This window comes from Falco biarmicus, chromosome 1 (genome assembly GCF_023638135.1).
Source record: "Falco biarmicus isolate bFalBia1 chromosome 1, bFalBia1.pri, whole genome shotgun sequence".
Classification (NCBI taxonomy): Eukaryota; Metazoa; Chordata; class Aves; order Falconiformes; family Falconidae; genus Falco; species Falco biarmicus.
The window spans coordinates 19,885,891-19,908,465 of NC_079288.1; the positions used below are offsets into that span (position 1 = coordinate 19,885,891).

The 22,575-nt window shown below is 51.2% G+C and overlaps 1 protein-coding gene across 1 annotated transcript in view; it reads left to right on the plus strand.

Annotated features, from left to right (window-relative positions):
- The window catches only part of SMG6 (SMG6 nonsense mediated mRNA decay factor), a 115,655-nt gene that overhangs the window by 65,620 nt on the left and 27,460 nt on the right, over positions 1-22,575 (plus strand).

Sequence of the window (22,575 nt, forward strand, 5' to 3'; positions counted from 1 at the left end):
ACCTTTCAGCCGCTGACATCCAGCTCTGTGTCATGAAAACCCCTCTCGACTTCCTCTGGTGTGTGTGTGCTCGCTGGCATGTTGTATATACGATCATTTCCTCACTTGTTTAAATAGTGCAGCTTGTGTTGGCAGTGCTCTCAGTGCACTCCAAATGGTTTGCATCATGCTTAAAGCACCCTCCCCCTCCCCCCGGCCACAAAACTCTGCCTTAGGAAGGCAGCCAGGACTTTTTTCCTTCTCTAAAGAGGAGAGTGATAAATAGGTGACTAGAGAGAAGCAGACACCATGTGTTAACGTACAAAAGGCTTTTAGGAATATGAAGCATTCCCCACTGCCCGCTCTCTATTTTCCTTTCTTTGCTCTAGGAGCCCATTCTAGCCTGAACTTTCCTTTGGCTGTTTGTTTTTAGAATAATGAAATCAGTTCCCTTGTTGATGTGGGGTTTTGGGTCTGCTCTCTGCCACCACCTGGCCAGAAGGGACCTGGGGGCTGCACTTGGATAACGTGTCTGAACCTGATGGGGGATATAAGAGGCACAATGGCATTTGTTTTGCACGCCCTTGGAGGCACGGCAGGATAAGAGTGGCTCTCAACAGTTTCCTGCTTGGAGGCAGGATCACAGCACCAGAAACGCTGCTCATCTGGGAAGCTGTGGCGTTGGTGCTGCGAGAGGAGAAGTGGAGATGCAGAGGCTGGCTTCCGTGGAGAGCCTGCATGTGACGGTGGCAGCGTGCCTTCCCATGTGCCACTTCTTGATATTTGCCTGAAACGATGGTGAGAAATTTAGGACATTTGTCACAGAGGGACCCAAGAGGTGCAAATTTGTTTCACCTCTCTGCCCAGCCCATGCTCACAGCACTGCCCGTGGCACAGGGTCCCAGTAAAACCGAGAGCTCTCCCGGCTTGGCGAAACACCTTAGTCCAGGAAATCATTGTGGAAAAATCGATTTTCAAGGTTCTGTTTGAAGGGGTTAAAATAAGAAGCGTGCGGTTGCCATTGCTGTCCTCAGGTAGTCTGTTTGACCAGTGTGTGTTGTGGCCTTACCAGGGTTCTGCTGGGGACAGTCCCAGAGCCCCATTCTCTGTGCTGGGACTCCTTCCCCAGCAGCCACAAACCAGAGCCCCCAGCAGGCAGGTGAGGTGGCTGAGCAGCTCCGTCTGGTGCCCCATAACTTGTGGGAAGGGGTCGGTATTCCCTGAACTTTGCCTTTTCTAACCACACACCAGTTTATTCGGAGTGCCATCTACCTGCCCTGCCAGGCATTTGCACTCATCTTTGGAAAAGAAGAGACGTATCTTTTGCCCTATAGCTACACCTCAGCTTCTGAGCTGAGTTTTCTCACTCTCCTAGCTCCCTTTGGTTGTGGTGCTTTATAAAGAAACTGTACAACACCACTGGTGGGGGCTGGTGCCCTTCGCAGCTCAACAGCAGCCACCCAAGCATCCAGGATTTTTAGGCATGGTGGTACCAGCTCAGCCCTGCTGAAAGGACGACAGATCCCAGAGGGAAGAAGCTGGGCCTGGCTGGGTCTGTCCCCCCCTTATTTTTGTTTTTTTTTGCCGCCTCTGTGGGTCTTGTTTGGTTTGAAAGGGGCTGACTTGGGAACCGTAATCCCACCCAGCAGGCTGGGGTGTTTGTGCAGGTCTGAGCCCCCCTGTTGTGTACCAGTTGTGCTGTGCCATCTCCTGGTCTCTGCCTTAACGCACCAAATGCATCACACTGAGGTAGACAGAGGAACCCACTGGTACCAGCGCTGCCTGGGACACGCTGAGCAGAAGCACTGGGTTCTGTGAGGTCTGTTCTCCATCCAGTACTGACCGATGTTTTCATTAGTGGTCAGACTGGTGAAACAGCAGGTGTGCATATTCACTTTGCAGAGGACACCCAAGAGGATTAAGGGGAGGCCAGCGAGACAAAGCAGAAATCTCAAAAGCCTGACTTCCATGTAGGGATTCAAGAGCTCAGGCTTTTTAGTCTAGAGGAAATTCAGGGAAAATGCAGTAAGCTGCTGCACAGAGAGCAAGCTGTCCTCCAGCTCCGCGCTGAAAAGCACAGAAAAGAATGGGCATAAATTGCAGCAAAATAGATTAAGACTAGACTTTAGGGAAGGCTTCGTACCTTTGGGTAGTTAAGCACTTGAAAGCAGCCTCCTTAGCGATTCTGCAGAATCTCTTCCGGCTTGGAGATTTGTAAGAGCAGGCTGGGTGGCTCTCCCAGGTACAACATGGGTGGACGTGAATGCTTTAGAAAAGGAGGCAAAGTGACCTCTTTGGATGTTCCTACCCCATTTTCTGTGATTCAGTAATGCAGTAGAAAGGGACTGGAGTGGCAGCTGCATCGTTACAGTCAGATGACTACCTTGTTCCACAAATCTTCTCCTTCTGCAATATTAATGACGTGAATTATTTGACTCTCCAGAAGTAGGCTGTTGTAGAAGGCAGTGCAGACCAAGCCAGGAAGGTATGACTGAGAGGCACAAATACATATGCCTTTCACAAATGACTGTGAGCAAGATACAAAAAAGCACTTCCCTGCAAAGAAGCCCCTAATCCAACTCAACCAAGGGATCCTTGTGTGTGGCCCCCAGTCCACCATCTGCTCCCTGCCCTCCTTTTAGTGTGCAAAGCCCAGATGAATCTGACTCCTCAGCAGACGCATCTCTGGGCTGTTTGCAGTGGAAGGGTGCTGTATCCGTGCTGAGCATGGTGGCACAAGGGGATCTCTGTCCCTGAGCCTCAGTGAGGCGATGGCAGCAGGCACTGCAGCGGAGCAACTCTGGCACGTACCGCATCCAGCTGCGTTGCAGGAACTTTCCCATTTGCCTGCTCCTTGTTGGTCACTGTTTGACTGAGCTGGGAGCAGGTGAGAAATGTTTTTTCTGTGCAGCAAGAACTGCCTTTCCTATACTGATTTTTCATTGCTTTTTAGCAGGAGTTATTTTTCTGCACCCAATTTGTTTCTCTTGTTCTCAGACTTGGCGCAGTTTTCAGCCCAAGTTCCTGACACTTCTTTGCTGGAGAGGCAAAGAAAATGTACTGCTCTTTATATGGCACCCTGTGAATGTCTTGTGGCCTGGGAGGAAGGTTCTGGTATGCCAAAGAGGCTCTGGGAAGCTCGCTGTGGTGCCTTTCCTATCACTTGCATGGCTAGGAAGAGGCGGTTGTATTTTTACTGTTTTTTCTCCCTTGCTTGCTGATGCTCCAAATCCTTACCCCATGCTTTTGCACCATAGTTTTTTAAGGAATTTGTAAAATTTTGGAGGGAAGGCATCTGCTGAAAGGCAAGACTGGAGAGTATTGGGTTTAAAATGGTGTTAGGTTATTGGCTCCTCCAAGAAGATGGTTGTTTTGTAAGCTATATAGGACAAACACTGTGCTTCTTTTTGTTCTCCACATCCCATTTAGTAGATGGAGCACAGTATTCAGCCAGAGTTTCTCAGCAAGTTTTTGAGCATTTGGCCTGGCTCTTATTTTGAGTGAAAATGTTCTGACTCTGTTCGTTGCCATGAAGCCGCGCGTTCAGATTCCTGCTGGAGCCAGTGTGACACTCAGAGCTTCCCATCGTCTCTTGCACTGTCATTGAAGCTGTAACCAACAAAAGCTGGCTCCAGGGTGAGCATAACTTGGTGATGTTTTCCTGGGCGTATGTTGGGCAGATATCCATTGCAGCTTGTGTGATGGAACACCATTGAACGTACCAGTCAACAGCAAACTATGCAGCCTGGTGCCTGAGCTGTCAGACTGTGTCTGCAGCATTTGCAGCTGAAGGAGACGCTGCCAGGACCTCACTCACCCAAGCGTTGTACCCAAGGCAAGAGCAGGGAGCAGCAGCATAGCTGCATAGCTAAGGTCCAGGAAGAAGGGAGGTAAAGGTGGTGTGTGGTGCCGCTGTGGGGCACTTTGAGTGGAAAACGCTTGTGTTGTGTTGAGGTTAAAGCAAGTCCTAGCTGTGGTGCATCTGAGCTTGCCGTGGGTCTGTTCTTGTGCAGCCCTGGGAACCTGGGGCATGTCCTGGTTTCCTCAGCTCTCACCAAATCCTGTTGTCTGGGGAGCATCCTGCTCTGCAGTGGCCCCGTGGGGCTGGTGGCAAGGCTGGAAGAGGGCTGCAGGTCACCCAGCATGGAGCAGAGCAGGGAGCTCCTCTGCACAGGCACATGGCATCACAGATTGCCTGCATCCCTGCAAACTCTGCACGGGCTTGGTGTGTGCATCATCCCATGCTCTGCCGCATGCCCCAGCCAGGGAGATGTGGAGGAGAAAGTGTTAATGTCCCTTCCCACAATAAACCTCTCTGCATGGGGGGTCCTGAAACCTGAGCCTCTCTCTCCTCCCCCAGCCCTGACACACGTTAATAAAAGGTTTTTAAACGCCAATAAAAAGGCAGCAGCCCCAGCTCACCAGGTCCGGGGCCCAGGGTCCTTGGGAAGGCACTTCACAAATGTGTTTTTTGCATTTTCAGGCTTTTGGCTGGTGAATAAGATTGAGGAGAAATACTCCTTCCCCTGATAACAATACAGTGAGACGCAGGATCAGCAGTGTGTGGATTAAAACCAGACGGTGCATGATTAATACATATGCTTATAGGGCTAGTCACTGTGGTTCCCTTCTCTGAGAAAGGCACTTCCCCCCCCCCCCCCCCCCCCCCCATGTGCACGCTCATGTGTGGAATGGACTGTCTCAGATCCTCACCACTCAGCTAGTCTCAACCCTGTCTCACCTCACCAGGCAAACGAAAGCCCTAAAGTGCAAGGGTCTGAAAAATAGCTAGCAATGTTTTACTGCCCCAGACCTACAAATTGGGTACTGCGTGGCTCTTCCAGCTCCAGGGTGGCCAGTAGCTTCCCACACTTGGTGCCGATCTTGTTGCACAAGTCCTTGCTTCCTGCTATTCACATTACCTGTCAGTGCAGATAGCCTAAAATCCAAACTTGGTTCTCCTTAGAAAACATAATTTTCTTTCCTCTGTACTATCCAGCCCTGGTGGACAGTCCAAATTTGACCCTCTCTCTTGTTGCTCTAGATCTGCAGAACTAGTAGCCTTTGAATTAGCTGTTTAGGAGCTAACTATTATTTAGGCTTGGAATAAAATTAGTCCTGTATTGTTATTCACGTCACTTATTTATTATTATTGATACCATAGTAGTTCAGTCTTCTTAAGGCTTGCAGATATCTCTTGGCAATGTGTAGTCATGTCTGATGCTTCTTGGAAAGGGAGCCCCAGGTCTAAAAGCGCAGGAGGAGTAGCTGTCAGAGTGACTGGGCTCTGTCATGCCTTGAAACACCAGAGGTTTTGTCCTTTCCAGGACCAAATGACTCCTGGAATGCCAGGGATGAAATCCACGTTGGAGTAGCCACGCTGCAGTGATTTTGGGAGGACTTTTGCAAGGCATCAGAGGAAGGGTAGCAAGACCAGGACTCTGAGAGCACAAACTTTGTAAGCAGAGAGAAAACCCCAGTGAGCAAATGTAACTGTTTTTTTTCTCAGCATCCTTTCCATATTCCCATTCCATAGCCTTGGAGCATCTCCCTCCAGCTGGCAAGGAAAAGCACTCAGCCCATGAGAGTGAGAGCTTCCAGCTTGGAGTTTTGTCCAGAGAGGAAAAGGGAAACTGTGAGCAGAGATCGGAGCCCCAGGTAGGAGAGTCCAAGGAGGAGTCATCCTTGAAAAACTCCTTCCATTCCTGCCTGCCTCGGTTTCCAAACAAGCAGTGAAAGATCCCTGCCACAGGCAGTCCTGCTTGGAGCGGGGACTTGGCAGGAGCTGGCAGCCCCGAGGCGGCAGTTAGAAATGTTTACATTTTCTGACCAGTATCTGAACTCCATCCCAGCCTCGACCTTCCCTTTCATGTGGTGCCTTTGGATTGTAAAACGCAATTAGGCTAAATTATGGGCCATGTTGGAAGATGATGTCATTGGGTGATGGAGGAGGGGCTGGATTTTGTGCCACCACGAAGGTAGCGCGCAGAGTATCACCTGCTTTGAACTCCTCATCCATCCTTGGCATATTCTCAAACCACAAGTGGCAGGGGCTGTGTGGACACCACCGGAGCCTCCCTCTGCCTTTGCCAGGTGTCATTGGCATAGTAGGAATTGTCAAGCCGAGTCCACGTCCCCTGGTCTGGGTGGCAGAGGTGGGTACGCTGGTGTCCCTTGTGCTGTTTTAGACGTACCTTCATAGAAATGGGTGTGAGTGCTGTCTTAGTGACGGCTGCTGTGTCTCCTAGGGCTGTGCAGGGCATCTTCCAGGGAGGCATTCTGTTCATTTCTCATTTGGTCTTGGGTTTTAATCACTCTTTAAGCTAGGAGAGTTTTGAGCATATTCTTAAAACTGCATTTCTCCAGCTGAAGGTAAAGGGAACTCATGGCAAACAAGCACTAGCGCTGCACAAGGACACTCAATACAGCCCTGGAGAAATCCGCAATGTGGAATAATAGTTCAGGCTCTTAAAAGGGGGGGTGGGTTTTTTTTTTTTAAAAAAAAAAATACTGCAATAAATCTAGCGAGTGGAATCTGAGGGAAATGATCCCATCTGGAAAACTCCAGCGCTGGTGCTGCTGAAGGCTTAAGGAGCGAGGCAGATCGCAAAAAGAAAACCCTGCAGTCTGAGGATGACAGGCTTCTTAATTGATGTCCATTGCAACTGGTACTCTGCCAGTTTATGTTGGCCACCTTCCAGCGTGCTGTAATTTTGGGGCCAGGTGTGAAACGTTTCTGTTCCATCTTGTTCCCAAGCACCTACAGAAGCCTCACACATCTCACTTGAGGCTTCAGCCCTGTAGGAAACAGCTGTACAGGTATAGGTGAAAGGAAATGTCACAGCTGGGCTTGGAGTACTCCCCTGTGCCTTGCCTAGGGCTCTGTTTGGGGGGCCGCTCTCCCCCCGCCACGCTGGGTTTGGGGAGGTGGCCACTCTCACAGGCACACCTGCCCGTCTGTCAGCAAGGTGCTTTGAACATCAGGGAGCTTCTGGGAAGAATGGTCAGAAACCCCCTCTTCAAAGAGGAGCCCACGGTGGTGTGCGTCAGTCCTGGAAGTGGGGAATCCAGCCTGGGAGAGCCCCAGATGCTGGCGAGCTGTGGCCATCTCCTCTGGTCTTTTCTGCCTCGGGGGAACCACAGGGAAATTTCCAAGAGAACAAGAGCAGGTCTTGTAGAAAGCACTGAGCCTTGATTTCAAAAGCCTGAGAACCCAGTGGGATCTCCAGCAAGTTGTCACAGGAGCCAGTTTTCAATCGCTGTTAAAAACGTGCATTATTTGCAGGCTAAATCTGTTTTGTTTCGATTTCCGCTAATTTAATTTCGCTCTAGGTTGGGAAGTCCTCCATTGCTGCTCTGACCCTGATATATAAATGTGTCTCATGTCCCTCCATAAGCTGAATAGACGGAGTAAGAGGTGTGATGGTCTCGCAGGCACAGTTTGGATCCCCTGAGCCATTCTCCTGGTGCTTCTGAGCTGTGGCTGTCTGGGCTCGATGTGTTGCTGCTGCACCAGCTTGTGATGAGGAGGTGACGGCTGTGTCCTGCTCTCCATACCTACCAGGCACCGCAGCGTCCTGCAGCCCTTGCTCCTAGTCACACAGCTTTGCTTTTAGCTGTATTAAATAGTGTGTTGTTTGCTCCCGAGTAGGTGACTGACCAGTTTTAAGGTTTTTGTCTGTTGGGGAGTTGCTCTCTTCAGAAATTGGGAGGGTAGGAGACGGTGTCTAATCTGCAGGCTTTATCAGTAAAGGTTTTCTTTGTCCAGGTCACTGAACCTATTGTTAAGCAGCATAAGCCCAAGCAAGCTTCCCCGCAGCCCCGCCAGGACTGCCCTCCTGTTTACGCTGACATTTTAAGACCTCTGTTGACCAGATTTTAATCCAGTCCGTATCCTGTCCACTTGAGTCTCTGGGGCATACTAGCTTTTCATGTCCTCTCGCCCCAGCCATGCAGAGTGCTCAGACAACTGCCTGCCTGATGACGAACAGCCATGGCATCAAGCTGCAGAAACAGTGTTGAAGGCAGCAGGAGTTCAAAGCCGTGCAGCTGCTTTGCCACAGCGAAGCATTAACAGATTCCATAGCCCGGGCCAGGCAGGCGTGATGGCAAGGAGGAGCGGATACAACAGTAACTCCAGTCCAGCACCCCTCTGCAGAGCTGGGGTCCTGCTGCTTTGCCTCCATCCTGAAGCTGAGCGCTGGTGTGTGAGAACTGCAGTCTCACTACGAGGTGAGGAACCACCTGCCAACGTGTTAAGATCCAGTTACACGTGTTCTCTTAACGTGCCTGTTAGTGAGCATGAGAGTGGCTTTGTGGTCTGGAGGCAGCTTGCAGGGAAGTACAAGGTGCTGCCTTCCAGGCAGCCCCATCTCTTGGAGGAGAACTGGGGAGGGAAGAACCAGCAGTTGGTGGAAACAACCTCCCCTACCCCTGAGGTGCCTCTTTCCTCATGTGTGGAGGGAGTGAGCGGTACCTGGTGCATGGGAAAGCCATGGGGAATTTGTCCAAGCGGCTTTGTGACATTTCCATCCCTTCATCCCCTGCCTTCCCTCAGCCTTGGATCCACCTCTGCCTCTCCTCCAGGATCATCTTGGACAGGGCGCTTTAGGCACTGCGTTGGCTCCAAGTGGATCAGGCAGCCTGGGTGTGAGCTGTGCACGTGTACCAGCACGTGTGGGGTTCCCCAGCCAGCGCTGCACAGTTTGGCTCTGGTGTCAGCAAAAGGCTCTTTTAAAGTGTTTTCTGGAAGTGTGAGATGGCCATCAGCTCAAGGCAGAGACTGATGGGATAAATCAGCCTTGTCCCGTGCCTGGTTTCAGGTGGCATCAGATCTTTGCGTGTGGAGCAAGGTGATGCTTGCTCTCGAACATCCTTGCTTCTGTCATCATCAGGCCAGGTTTATGTAATGAGATGGAAAACTTATTTACGTTCAGTCCTTTAGTCCTAAAAGCTGCCTCCAGAGGTTTAGCACAGATTCTTGGGAAATGGGAAATGTCCTATTTAAGAAACTCGCTGACAGCACGTTCCCAGAGTTGGCATCAGTGGAGTGACCTAGGAAAAGAGTCAAACCGTGAAGTCTGCTGTGCAGCACCAGCTCGGTGTATGCTGCATGCAGCTTTTGCTTCCCTTGGGGTTTTTCAGCAGGTAATGGCCTTGCTTCTGCTGCACTGGCAGCCTTACGGCACAAAACCTGCCACCTCTTGGCAGGACATCTGGCCCAGATAGTGCTCGGCTCAGGCTATAAAAGAGGTATTCACCATGACTTTAGCATACTCAGAATGACATATTACAGTCCAGGCCTTGTGGAATTTGCTGATTAGTCTGTAAGTATATTGAAAGGCCTCATTAAAACACCATTAATGCTGGATCCCCTCCCAATGAGCCATCTCTTATTGCTACCCAGAGAAACTTGGAGGAAATGGAAAGGCTGCTCCGGCTGGCCGAGCTGGTCCCTGGGCATGAAGCATGGCCGCACCTCAGACTATCTTTGTGGTGCTCAAGAGTTAATGTGGTGCTTCTGATCGTGTGGGGGGTCCCTGGGACTCAGGATTGCCTCTTTGCCTTGTGCTTCGCCAGCTGGATATGCCGCCACCACTGAGACTCTGCATGCCAGTACTAAACTCAGTCCTTGACCTGACCCTTCATCTCTGCCTGTGGCTTAGCTTTGGGGGTGACCCTGTTCCATGGCACTGTTCTGTCTTTGACCAAGTGAAATGCTTAAAACATCCCTGCTGAAGACAACAACGACGGCTGTAGTATCCACCAACACAGCTATTGGAAGGACCTCAGGAAACCTGAAAAAAGACCCAATTAATAACTCCTCATTGTTATCCTGAATAAGAAAGATCCACGTCCTGGGAAGCTTGCCAGAGAAGTGGATGGGGTGGAATGCAGGGAGTGGTCAGCCCAAATAACAGATGGGGATCTACTCTGTCTCTATGGGAGACGGAAGGTGACCTCTGTCATTGAGCTTGGAGTCTGCTCCCCACGTTTCTGCTCTCAGCCAGACCTTGTGTTGTTTTTGTGGATGCCAAATCCATCTGCCAGTGCTGAGCTGAGTCTGGGCGAGGATGGAGAGCCCAGCTTCTGTAGCAGGTTGGAGCTGTAACCCTCGGTGTCTTCGTGCTGTCACAGCCCAAATCAGAAAGAGAAGACACCACTGTGGTCTTATTTATTGTTTTCGTTTCTCGCTGTCATTGAAGTCAAAGCACTTCCCAGGCATTAATGAACGTATCTCCACAACACGTTATGACAGAAGGAAAAGCAATTTCCTTGTTAGAGATTGGCAACAGAGGTACGCGAGGCTGAGGGACTGACCCAGGTCCCACAGGAAACCTTAGCTTCAGGATGAGAACAAGCCCCTGATACCCAGGATTGGAGGCCAGTGCCTCAGCCCCAGGCCACCCGTGTCCCTTAGGAAGACGAGGGGTTCCAAGTGAAGGTTCACTGGGAAGCGTTAAAATTCTTCCCAAACGTAGGTCTCGCATGAGCGACATTGCTGCTGCTGGTCTGACTGTATGTGTGGTGGGACACTAAAAATGCTGGATATTTAATCCAGATAATCGAATCAAAAATTTCCCCATAACATATTTGCATATATTTCCTTAAACATAAGGTAGAACTTGTAATTTATTTAAATTAACAAAATCTGCCGTAACATTTTGCATACCAGCATTTTGCATAAAGCATTTTCTCTACCATGTGTAACAAATATTTGTCTGTAAGTTTATATATTATGAATAGCAACAATAATAGTATTTATTTTTAGTCACTTTGTTGACTTTTTAAAAAAATTTCCCAAACCTTTGCCGTACTTGGGATGAGTAGATGCATATATAAACACAAATTCTTAGTATGAAGACATATGTGTTTTTTGAGGTCTGAGAAGTTACTGCCTGCCTGGTCTGCTCAGTTTGTGAACAACAGGACAAACTGACATTTTGGTTCTGTATTTGTCTCAAATATAAATGAATGATCTAGTGTTTATTATAGCATCCGTTATTATTGAAGGAAAGAGATTTATGTCTATAGACAGAAGAAGATGCGGTTTGCTACGTCCTTCCAATGCGGTGTCTGTTCACCTGATATCTGGTCCATGAGTGATGCTTCCCAGAGAGCAGTGGCTGTGGAGCAGCGCTCCCAGTGTGTCAGGGACATGCCTGCTGATGGGCATTTTTTAAGCTGATGCAGTCACCTACCAGCTGCTGTTGACGTACCACATTTCTGGTGCTGAAGTCACTTTCAGAGATCATGCTTGCACTCTTGAAGTCATCCAGATGCTTCTTGAACTTGTACCCATTGCCAACTTAGATTATTAGCTCCCTCTAGTACCAGCAACTTTTTCTAGTTCAGTATCTGTCCTAATGGACAAAGATTTGATCAGCACTGATTGGAACTTTGCAGAAACCTGATGAATGAAATGCTCTTGTCAGTCTGGGCTCGGGGAGCTGGATTTGCTCAGCAGTTGCCCTTTTTCACACCCGTAGCTGCAACCTCCTTTTAGACACAAGCATCCTCACCGACTGCCCTGTGACTTGAGAGCTGCTTGCTAGTGACTGCCCTGATGTGGGAAAGGAGAGACCCTCCGGGTATCAGCATAGAGGGACACCTCATGTTGTGGTACCTGCTAAACATACAAAAGGCTTCATCACGTGGGAAAGGCTGGGGTTATAAAGATAAATCCTTGTAGGCTGAAAGGGAGTTGTGTGAATGGATTTGGCTAGGCGGGAGTGGGAGCGAATGTAAGTGCATTGCGTGGTTATATCATTGCAAGTGTGTAGGCAGAGCAGTTGCTAAACGGAAAAGTGGGCAAAGAGGTGGAAGTGCTGGTTGGGAAGCGCAAGGGGCTCACAGCTTCGAAGGTACCAGGGGGTCGCGGTGTGCTGCTGACCTCTGCAACAGGGAGCTGCCTGCCATGCAGTAGCTGGCCAGCGCTGTGGGAAAGCTGGAGCCCAATTTCCAGGCCATTACCTGCCTAATTCTGTGTCAGTGACCTTCTTGCGTGGTTTAGAGACTGAACACCCAGGGCAGCACTTCTGAAGGTTACATGAACGATGCAGATGAGACGACAGAAATGAAGTCAGTATGAGCGGCCGCTGCTCTCCGCATTCCTGCCTGCGGCGCGTTCGGGAGGCGTGTTGGCTTTTTGTGGCACAAGTGGGTCTGGTCTGCTGTCGGCTGTACACAGGACTTCAGGATCCATTCATACTTGTTCTTTTTGATGGCCTCTGGCTTTCTGTTTCCCAATAGTTGGGTGAAAGTTGTTCAGCTGGCACAGTGGCACCTTTAGGTTGCTTAAGGGTACAAAGCTTCACTTGACTGATGGGGTGTGGAGCGTGCCTTCCTCCCTTGGGAGGGTCTGAGCATCTTCAGTGCTTAACCTGTGGGGCTAGCAGAGCCCTCATTGTGGCCACTCTTTGCTCCACAGCATCTCTGGCCATCCTCCCCCTTTCAGGATTAAAACCCACCAGTTTGGAGAATGCTTTATTTAAATGAGTTGCTTCATGTGTTTTATGTGGTTTTTTGCCTAAAATGAAATGCCTTGGCATGGTGAAATGTGAGGACAGGAGAGAATTTGCTGGAACTTCTGAGAGACTTAGTGCATATGCGCTAACAGGATATAATTTCTGTCCTGCCCTGCCTCTCCTCATGCAAACTGAAGCACATGGGCTGGTCCTTGTCATGATGAAATCGAAGCCTGGTTGAGATGGCTTCAGGGCAGTCTGGTGATGAAGAGGAAGCCTCATAGACTGTTAGCCCTCAGAGATGCGCTACGTGCTCCCATCCTGTCTTGGGCAGTACCACCCCTTCCTGCAGGCACCTTACTCCTCCTGTGTCTCCTGTTCCCTTAGGCAGGATTCCCACTTTTCAGCTCTTCCCAGATTTCACCTCTGTTTCCCCCTTTTTAATAGGAATGCTTGGCCTCTTGCACTCCAACTTGGGGAGGAGCAGCTTGTTTCTGTAGCTGGCCTGGTGCCAGATGTCATCACTTCAAGCAGTGCCACGCTGCACATCTTCAGCAGTTTGAAATGGAGAGACAGAGAGAGACAGATAAGATCAGCAGCTTTAGGTGATGGCATTGTTTCAAATAAACCATGCATGACCCAAAGCTTCCACTTCAAATGGGGAATGAAATTGCTTCATCCTTTGACAGCTTGCTCCATGAAAGAAATTTATCTTCACTTAATTGCTTTAGATCCCAAGAGGCTGTGTACAGTAATTTCTAGGAGATAATTATATCAAATTAAAAAAAATATGTGACTATCCGACTGCTGAGCATGAGTGCAGTGGCCAGAGAGCAGGAAGGAAAGAGGCACCACATCTGACTCATGCGCACAGGTTATCACTTCCTCTCCTTCTCGTGGTCCACAGCCTGGACCACAGGAGACTCTTTGCAAGGGTCTGGGTGCCGACACGCTGAGCAGGGTGCTCGGAGCCAGGAATCCTGCTCTGCCAGAGCTTCTCCAGGATCCTGCCTTTGCTTTCCTGCTGGGGCATGGCAGGGATTTCCGTCGCCCATACCTTGTCACTTGTGGACAGTAAGCCTTGCCAGGCAGAGCTTGGCAGCGCCTTTATCCGGTTAGTTCTCCTGTGTAGTTGTACAGTAGAGCTGAGGAACAAGAAAGCTTGTTGATTTAAAAACATGTATATTTAGAAGCAGAGTGTAAACTTCCTGCCCAGGCTGGGATTGGATTCTTGACTATGTTTGAGTTTCCAGTTTTCATTTCCTTTGCCCACATACTTAACATTGTGTATCTCCCAGAGTGTGCCCCAGACTAATCTCTCCTTAACCCTCCCTTGCCCCACATTTTTCTCTCATTATTTGCACATCAGTTCCAGTTCTTCCAGGAAGCAGCAATCTGATTGTCACTCCGTGCCATGGCTGAGCCTGAGCTCCTGCAGGTCTCCCCCGTCCCCCTGGCAGTGACCTCAGACCCCAACCAGTGGCAGCCCCGAGCTGGGGGCTGCAGCAGGGACAGAAGTGCTGGCAGTTGCCATCCCTCAGAAGAAGATGGACTCTTGTAGCATGGGTTGAAGTCCTGAAGGGACATCCCTCTTTGTAGCTCACAGGAAACAGTCACTGACCAGTTCCAGGAGGAGTAAACCGCTCCATCATCTACATCATCTTCTCTTTCTTGCCTTTAAATCAGACTGCATGCCCTCCTTGACCGCTTCATGTGACAGCTCCTGCCCTGCCTTTGCCTTTATGGCCCATCTCCTGAGGACAAAGGTAATTTTGTTCCCCCCAGGGTTGTGACAGGTTTTGTGTGTGATCCTGCGTGGGCTTTGAAATGGTTGTCAACAGTCCTGGGCCAGAACTGAACTCCTCCCCACCCCTGTGATGTGCAGGCTGGTTTTTGAAGTGCGATGCTGCTTCAGCTGTTCCCAGGAAGTCTGCAGGGGAACAGCATTTGTACTAACGAGGTAAAGTCCCTGTGTGTTTCTGGAGGGGATCTACTCAATGGGCTCTTTGATGTCATCTCAGTTTTTGGACTTACATCAAGTAAGTCTAAAAAAGAAAAGAAATGTTTTGGCTTAGCCTAGAACATTTGCACCTGAGCAGGGTGACCTGTGGCTGTGCTGGTGGCTAAGGAAGAAATCCACAGCCTCCGGTAGAGCTGTGGCCTGGAGGAGGGAGACAGAGGCTTCTGGTCCCAAATGCTGCCCACCCAGACAAGCTGGCTCCCAGGGTTGTCCTAAGTGGTGAGGTGGCAGGGCTGTCATGTGTAAGATGCCTCCTCAGGGCAGTCCTCACACATAGCACTGCCCCCATGTGCTGTTCAGGATGCTGATGATCTCATACCACCCTGAGTGCAGGCAAAACCAGCCCTCTGAGATGCTGCGTGGTGTACCGTGTCAGTTCACATGTGCCAAGCTGAACAGCATCTCCCATCTCTCTGCGTCTCTAGAGCCTGAGAAATCCTGCGTTGGGATGACCATCTCCAAATGTCCTCATATTTCCTGCATCGTGTTCTAGCTCAGACCTCACAGTGCTGCCACAGGGCTTACATTTAATCATCTGCTGGCTTGGCTGCCCAAGCCCAGCGCTCTCCAACAGGTCACGCATCCTGATCTTCAACTGTAGTTTGTCGTTATCTTTTTTTTTTTTTTGTATGAGATGTCCGGACAAAGCTTGGCACATTGCAGTGGTTAGCACTGTCTGCTGCTGTCCTCGGTGACCTCTGCAGCCCAGATAGTCTTTGCCCCTTTGTGTCCTCCTTCAGCAAGTGATCCTGGGCTGGTCTGAGGTTTTGGTCCCTTAGTCCCAGGCTCAGAGAGGGAAGGAGGGGAGAGGCTTATGGCAGCAGTGTTTGGTTGTCTGAAGCAGGGAGACTCCTTTCGTCCAGCACGGTGTGGTTGTGTGGGGATACGCTGTGTAGCACCGTGACTGCCCAGATACAGCAGTCCCATAATAGTTAGCAACCAGTCAACTGGAAAGGGCTGCTCTGCTGAGGACAGCAAGGAGAGGGACATGGCTGGAGGTGAGGGACCAGCCGGGTATGGCGCTGCACGGCCACACCAGCCAGCTCAATAAGCTCAAGCCAATGCCTCTTGGTCCCTGGGGTTCAGATGTGGCACCTTCAGCCACTGTGGTTTTGTCTGTGATTTTCCCATAGTAGCTATGTCAGCAACAGTCACTCTGCCCATCTCCTCTTGTCCTTTTCCTTTTCTCTCCTCTGCTTTCTTAACATACTTCTTTTTACTTGCTCCTTTTTGTTGCTGTTAGTGAAGAGTATATCACCTAAAGCCATTTGCAATACAGTTTCTGCTCTTAATAGATTCAAAGACTGGCTGCCCTGACAGCCAAAGCCTTGGGGGACAGGCGAGGGGGCTGCAGGGGGGGTGGGCACCCTTCCGCAGAAACTGGCGGAAGAGCATTGCAGAAACTGAGAATACAAGGCGCTCATCTGGCTTGAAGCTGCTGCTCAGAGCGCAGTCGGCATTTTGTTGCAGAGGCCACGAGTGAATGAGTTAATGATGATCCCAGATGGCTTCAGAGTTTGCCTCTTGCCACCCCTTCCTGTTCCCCCAGGATCTCAGATGGTGGCGGGAGATGAAGTAAAATTCTAGAGTTTATTGTAAAGTTCATCTCTCTCCCTAAATCATGCTGGAACTTGTGCGTGCTGTGTTGGCAGCTTCAAGGGGATGCTACCTGGTAATTAATTAGTTGTCAAGAGACAGCCCAGAGGTTCCAAGTCTTTATATTCTTGCTAATAGAAATTGCTCTGATTACATTTTCCCCCTTGGCTGGAGGGCTGAAGAGCGCGGAGCAGGAGCTATGGTCCATGGGCAGCTGGAGCACGCCTGCCTGTCCTTTGTTGGGACTCCTCTGAGCGTGCTAGCACACGCTGCCGTCAGCACGAGCCCTGGGGGAGCCCAGTCCTGAGCCCTGTCTTGGCCAGCCAGTTCTGCTCATGTTTCTCACCACACGCTTCCCCTGCCTTTGCAGGTGAGACCCTGCCACGATTTCCCTTCAGCTGCTCCTCGGGGTCCTCCCTTGGCATTGTCGCTCCTGTCAGCCCTTCCCTTGCAGACCCCTCCCCAGTCCGGACAGAGGTGCTGTGCATGTTTTCTTTGCAGAGCCCTTTTTCTGGGCTAAGCTTACAGAAATCTTTGGTGTCTACAGAGATTCCTAGTGCTTCTCTCAGCCTCACTTCTCTTCCTTTCATCTTTATCTCCATGCTTTTGCAGTTAGCTGTGAGCAGATTTAAGTTTCTTCTTGCAGAGAGAGAAGTGTGGTCAGGGAGCTACGTGATTTGGGGTCCTGTCTCAGGCAAGCAAGGCACTGCACACACAAAACTGGTCTGGGGCTGGGTTATCCAATGGTTTGTTAAAGGACCATTTACATTTTTGCACGCTATTTTATGTTTTTCCCATCTTTTTGCAGAGACTCTCTGCTAACACCTGACAAATCCCCCTCTCCCCTTCTCTGGCCAGTGTCTGTGTCCCCAGCAGCCTGGTTGTGTCTGACATCTGGAGCAGCTTTGGGCCCATTCAAAATCAGCATCCTTGGAGCCAAAACCCATCATCATCCAACGCTCCTCCTTACCGTGCTTCTCTAGCCAGCACCACCATCCTGGGGGGAGCACTGTATGACATCCCAGCTACCTGGGAGACGTCACTCTCCTCCTCCCTCTGCAGCAGAGAACATTTTCTGTTGTGTCCCTCAGCAATGTACTGAATCAAACCTTCTCATGGCTCCAGGAAGCACTTATCTGGCAAGGAGCTGAGTGGCACTTTGGGCACCTGCAGGAGGCATAGCGACCCAGGCACGCTGGCGTGAGCGGACCTCTCCAGTGATGCAAAGTGGTCCATCTCAGCCCAGGATGGAGCTTGCTTTGTCTCCTTGTGTCTGGGAGAGATTCCAGCTTTCAAGCAACCCTGGGTAGGCAGCTGCAGCAGGGCTGGGAGCTGGGGCTGCTCCCGGGCCAGGCAGGGCACAGCGGGCAGCGAGGCGAAGCTGCTGGCTGTGTGACGGGAGAAGCAGCCCAGCTCTTCTCCTGGCAAGTGTGTGCTTGGGAGAAGAGCCCAACCCGTGGGCAGGGATGCTGCAGCTCTTTGAAGCCCGTCTCTGCTACCTTAGGGAGCAGCTCTGCCCTGGCTGATCCCAGGAAGCATCCCATCCGGCGTCCCTCTGGATGCTGTAAATAAGCTGCAGCGAGCAGCGCTGCTCTGCCGGATGCTCTCACGCCTGCTGGTGCCGTGCCTTCCCTTCCCACCCCGGGGAGCCGGGCTCCGACCCACCTGACTGGGCTGACTTTGCAGACATATGGTCCCTTCTCTTGGTGTTTAGTTAAGTGTGGGAGGACTTGATGCTGTAACTCCTGTAGCTTTTAAGCTATTGTTAATGCTGATACGGCCCTGCAAGCAGACGTGGCAATTTTACAAGCATGGCCCCAGCCCTAACAAAGGCAATTAGGATGCTATTCTGTTATAGCTGGGGGGGAGAGAGGTTTCTAGTGTCTGGAAGGAGCAGTCTGGAAAGGGCATAATCTAATGCAGAAGATGAAGACAAAGGCATTTTGGAGGCAGGATGTGGGGAAACGGGGGCATGGCAAGCTCAGAGGGCAGATCTGCAGTGGCAGTTGGGGGTTACAGGAACCCAGCAGCTCAGGGCACAAGGCAGGAGCGAGCAGGAGGGTAGCAGAGACACGCTGCTCTGGGTGAGCACAGGTATCAGCTGGGGTGAAGGTGAAGAGCAGGGCGCTCTGTGCTTGGGCAGGAGGTGGTGGCTCTGGGTGAGAAGGGTGAAGGTTCAAGCTGCAGAGTGGGAAATAAACCCCAAATGTGATAACCATTGGAGTGTGATCTTGCAGAGCAGCGAGCAAAGGAGATGGAGGTGACAATGGCACAGGAGTGGCACAGGGCTCTCAAGTGATCTTGAAGCTGTGGAGGTGGCACAGGAGAGCTCCGGGGAGTAGGAGGGGGTGGTAAGGGCCACCACTGCCATGTGGTTTGGTGAGATTCAACCAGGGCAAGTCAGGAGGCTGTTTCCAGTCACAGGGCTTGAGCTGCGTTTCATGCTGCTGGCTTCTTCCTCGTTTGGCTTCTCCAGCATCTGATCTGACTGTTTGTTTGCTTGCAATGATTTCAGTTGTTTTCTATTTTAGCTTCTGACCCCGAGTGCCTGGGCTGGGGCAGGCAGGCACCGTTTGAAAGCCGCCACTTGGCGGCAACAACTGTTCGAGCCGTGGAGCAGCACCCATCTAACCCCTCTTTTCACACACTCGGAGCTTCCCAAACATTAACCTTTGGATTAAAATTTTCCATGCTTGGGCCCTCCCCAGATGTGATGTCTGAGCTTGGTTTGGGTTCATGTTTTTCATGTTTGCTGGATTTGTGTTATGGGAGAATGAAAGAAATACTTTTCCCATTTCAAAAAAAAAATTATAGTCTCCTTTTTTTTTTTTTTTTTTTTTAATTTGGGGATTCACCAGAAATGGTTGACGTTTGAGGCTGAAAACAATTAGCTTGGCTGCAGCAAGCTGGTGTTGCAGGCACTCGGGGAAGTGCCGCAGCTCCAGGTGTGTGGTGCTGCAGGTATCACCGGCGCAGCCTGCACAACCCACTCCAGGTACTTGCAGGCGCTGCCGGCAGAGCCAGGAGAGCCTTGGTGTGTGAGTCAGGCTGAGTAACTCCAGATTTGGAGGGCGGCTGGTTTTTTGTTGGTTTTTTTTTTTAAAAAAAAAAAAAAAAAAAGTTGTTTTTCAGGCTCCACATGCAGGATCACGATGCACTGGGGCCACGCAGGCTCCCGGGCTGCAGTGAGTCAGGCACAGGGCTCACCGCGCTGTTTTCAGTCCTCTGCTCCGTGTTGCATGCAGGTCGTGGCATCGTCGGGAGATGACGTGCGGTAGATACGGTGGACCGTCACCCTGGGGTGGGAGCGCTGTGGCATGGCTGCTGCCTCCAGGCCCCCTGTGCAGTGTGGCTGTCACTCCCCTCGTTTCTTTCGCCAGAGGAGCAATGCCTCATTTCGTGTGGCATGGGCTGGTGGCTGCACCTTCCCTTGCCCTGAGGCCAAACACCCAGATCCTGCTCTTGACACCTCCTTGTCCAGTTCAGGGCTACCTTGGACACGCTCAAACACTCTGAATTTCCCTACATTTAATTTTCTCTTTTTTTTTTTTTTTTTTTTTTTCTGGCTGCGGCACCCCTCTTCTCTGCTCCAAGTCTGTGTGCTGCTCATCGGGTGGGGACCTGTGCTGCTCACACCAGCGCTTGTAATGTCTGGCCTGCAGCTCTGCCAGAGGCCAAAATTGGCTCTCAGCGCATGGCTGGATCGCGAGGACAGTGTTAGATGGAGGGTGGAGTGAGCGAATACCCCTCTCTTCCTACTGTGCTTTCAGGAAATGTCTCTAATGCAGCTGTAAGTGTGAATGAAGTCAAAAGGATGGATCGGTGCCCCTGCTCCAGCCCACCCCACTTGTCGGGGCCCATCCAGAGTCCCCACCCTATTGTTCTGGTTCAGCTCCTCCGTTTCGGGGCAGGGGCCCTGCTCTGCGCTCAGCATCCCGCTCCCGGGAGGAGGAGCTCTGCAGAAAACAAAGACACAGCGAATAGTTTTCTTCTCCCCGACAAGCCGCCGTTCCAATTCCTCTTTCCCTTCCCTAGGTGTGTTTGCAGCTCTCAGCCCGGCTGGAAGCGAGCGACTGTAAGAATCGGGCCATTAATCATCGGCCAGAAGAGCTGAGTATTGGGTATAAGTAGCAGAGCTGTGCTCGCTGCTTCCTTAGAGGCAGAGCAGGATCCGCGCGGGCTGGAGCTTGCGTCTGGTGCATAAAGTTACCTCTCTGGTAGGCTAACGGAGCGTGTCTCGCTCCGAGCAGCCCCTCCTCGAAGAGGACATGGGCTCTCAGGCACAAGAACGTCATCGGGAGTCCCCTAAGTGGCAGCATTTCACTGTAAAGCAAAATAACAGTGTTTGTCCCTCCCTGAAGTGGCTGCTGGAAGTGGTGTGAGCAGCTTCCCGCCCTGCCCCGAGCCGCTGGGAGCACGCTGCCAGTGTGGTTCTTGTGGTGGGTGGAAATGCCAGTATTGCTAATATCACTGGGGCTGTGGTGTCGCAGCCGACCGAGCTGTGGTGGCATTTTTCTGGTGTTATTACATTGCCTTCTGTATCCCCACCCTCTGTTTTCAAGGGAATTTAGCGGCGGCCCCAACGGAGGAGCCGACGGTCGAAGGAACTCCTCCCTGCACGCAGCAGCCACAGCCCCAGCCCCACTAGCTGCCCTTTCACGTGGGCTTTGCCTGCTTGTTAGTTCAAAGCAAAGCTGCTTCTCTTTCAACTTCCAAAGTTGAGGGGAGCTGGAGTGCCCCAAGCTCCCCAGCAGCAGCCGGGGCCAGCCAGGCGTGCGGAGCAGCAGTGGGGCAGCTTGGCGCTGACGTTGCTCAGTCTGGCTTCTGGTTTGTGGAGCGGAGTTTTCTCATCGCATTGCTCTGACTCAGGTATCTGTTTCCTCTGATGTGGGCAGCCGTTGCTGGAGCTTTTGCCCCGGGCACGCAATCGTTCTGTCTTCCAAGGGCTGGTGGGATGTGCGGGAGAGCTCCCCGAGTGCTGCCACGACCAGCCGATGGCTTGGGTCCCTGGGGTGGTAAAAGCAGCGCAGGAGCGGCATCTACCACACCGCTACGTGTTCTAAAGTTCCCCTAAAATCGGTGGGGCGAACATCCAGTTTGTCTCCTAGACTAAAAAGCATGTAGGAAATGAAACACACACAACCTGACTCAAGCCGGCATGTGCTTGTTAGCTCAGATTTTGGGCCGCCTCACCCACCCGCCCGGGTGTCAGCTCAGGGACCCTCAGCCTTCTGCTCCCCATCCAGCTCCCTGCAATGGCAACACCACATTCCCTCCGCACCAGGTGCTTAGGCAGGACCTTTCACAGTGCTTATTTGATTGCGTTTTCCTGGCTGAACAGCCTTCCCTGAATTCGGTATTCTTCTGCCACTGAGACTAACCACTCTAACCAGTTTCCCTAGAGCGGGATCCCAGTTCAGCAGGTCTGGATTGTCACCCTCTGAGAATTGCTTTTGTTTGAGGAAGTGAAAACACCCATGGGGAGGCTGCAAGCAGCGGCCAGGTGGGAGCTGTGCTGCTTTAGGAGGTTTTAGCAGTTCTCATTAAAACAGTCTCCTGTAGACTCAGTTACCTAAAAGAAAAGGAGAAAATTCCAAAGACTTTCATCCCAGTTCAAATATTCACCAGGGCAAGGAGCTGTGGAAGTTACGGTGGGATCTCAGATGACATTCTCTGAAAAATGAGCTTAATAGACTGCAAGTATGAAATGCTCAGACCAGCAGCAGCTGTGCCCTCTGCAAGGGCTTGGCCAGCATCTGCACTTCTCCCTTGCCTGCGCCGAGTAATGAAGGGCAGAGAGGGGCAATCAGGGGGTCCGCCTGAGGAGCCCCTCCACGTTTGAAGCCTTTGGCACCTCCACGAGATATTTAAATGACAGGCAGACATATAGGGATCTGTAAATACTCATTTGGTGCCAACTAAACCACAAAGAAGATACAGCATTTGTGGTCCAAGGAAGTTTAAATATTTGTGGTCAAACTTAAAATTCGACATAAAACTCTCATCTGCCATGGAAGGCGTCCAGGAACTGCATGGAGAATGTATAAGCTGTGTAAACTCCCAGAAACGGCTTCCCGGCCGGCTCTGCCAGGACCAGGCAGAATATTCCAGCTCTTACCTCTCTTCTCCCTCCTGCTGCCGAGGTCAGAAGTCAGGTTTGCAAGGGACACAGCAGCCCGTTTACACCTCCAGGGGTGGAAGTCCATGATGCTATGGGTGTTACCAGCTAATACTGTGGTTTCCTCGCTGCCTGTAGCAGAGGTCAGGCTGGAAGGACAAGGGGTGGATGATACGGGCAGAGCAGGTGGATGCCGTAAGGGTGAGCTCTGGTTTGCACCATTTTTTGCTACTTTCATACGGTAGATCCTCATAGCTCCCCTGTTCCTGTGTTGTAACTCTTTTTTTCTTCTGCCACCCAACTTCCCGCTGTCTCAGCTGCTCCTACTGGTGTCTTGTCCCGTGGGACAGGAATCACCACGTTACTCTGTGGGTCAAGTCACAGGGCAGTTGTCT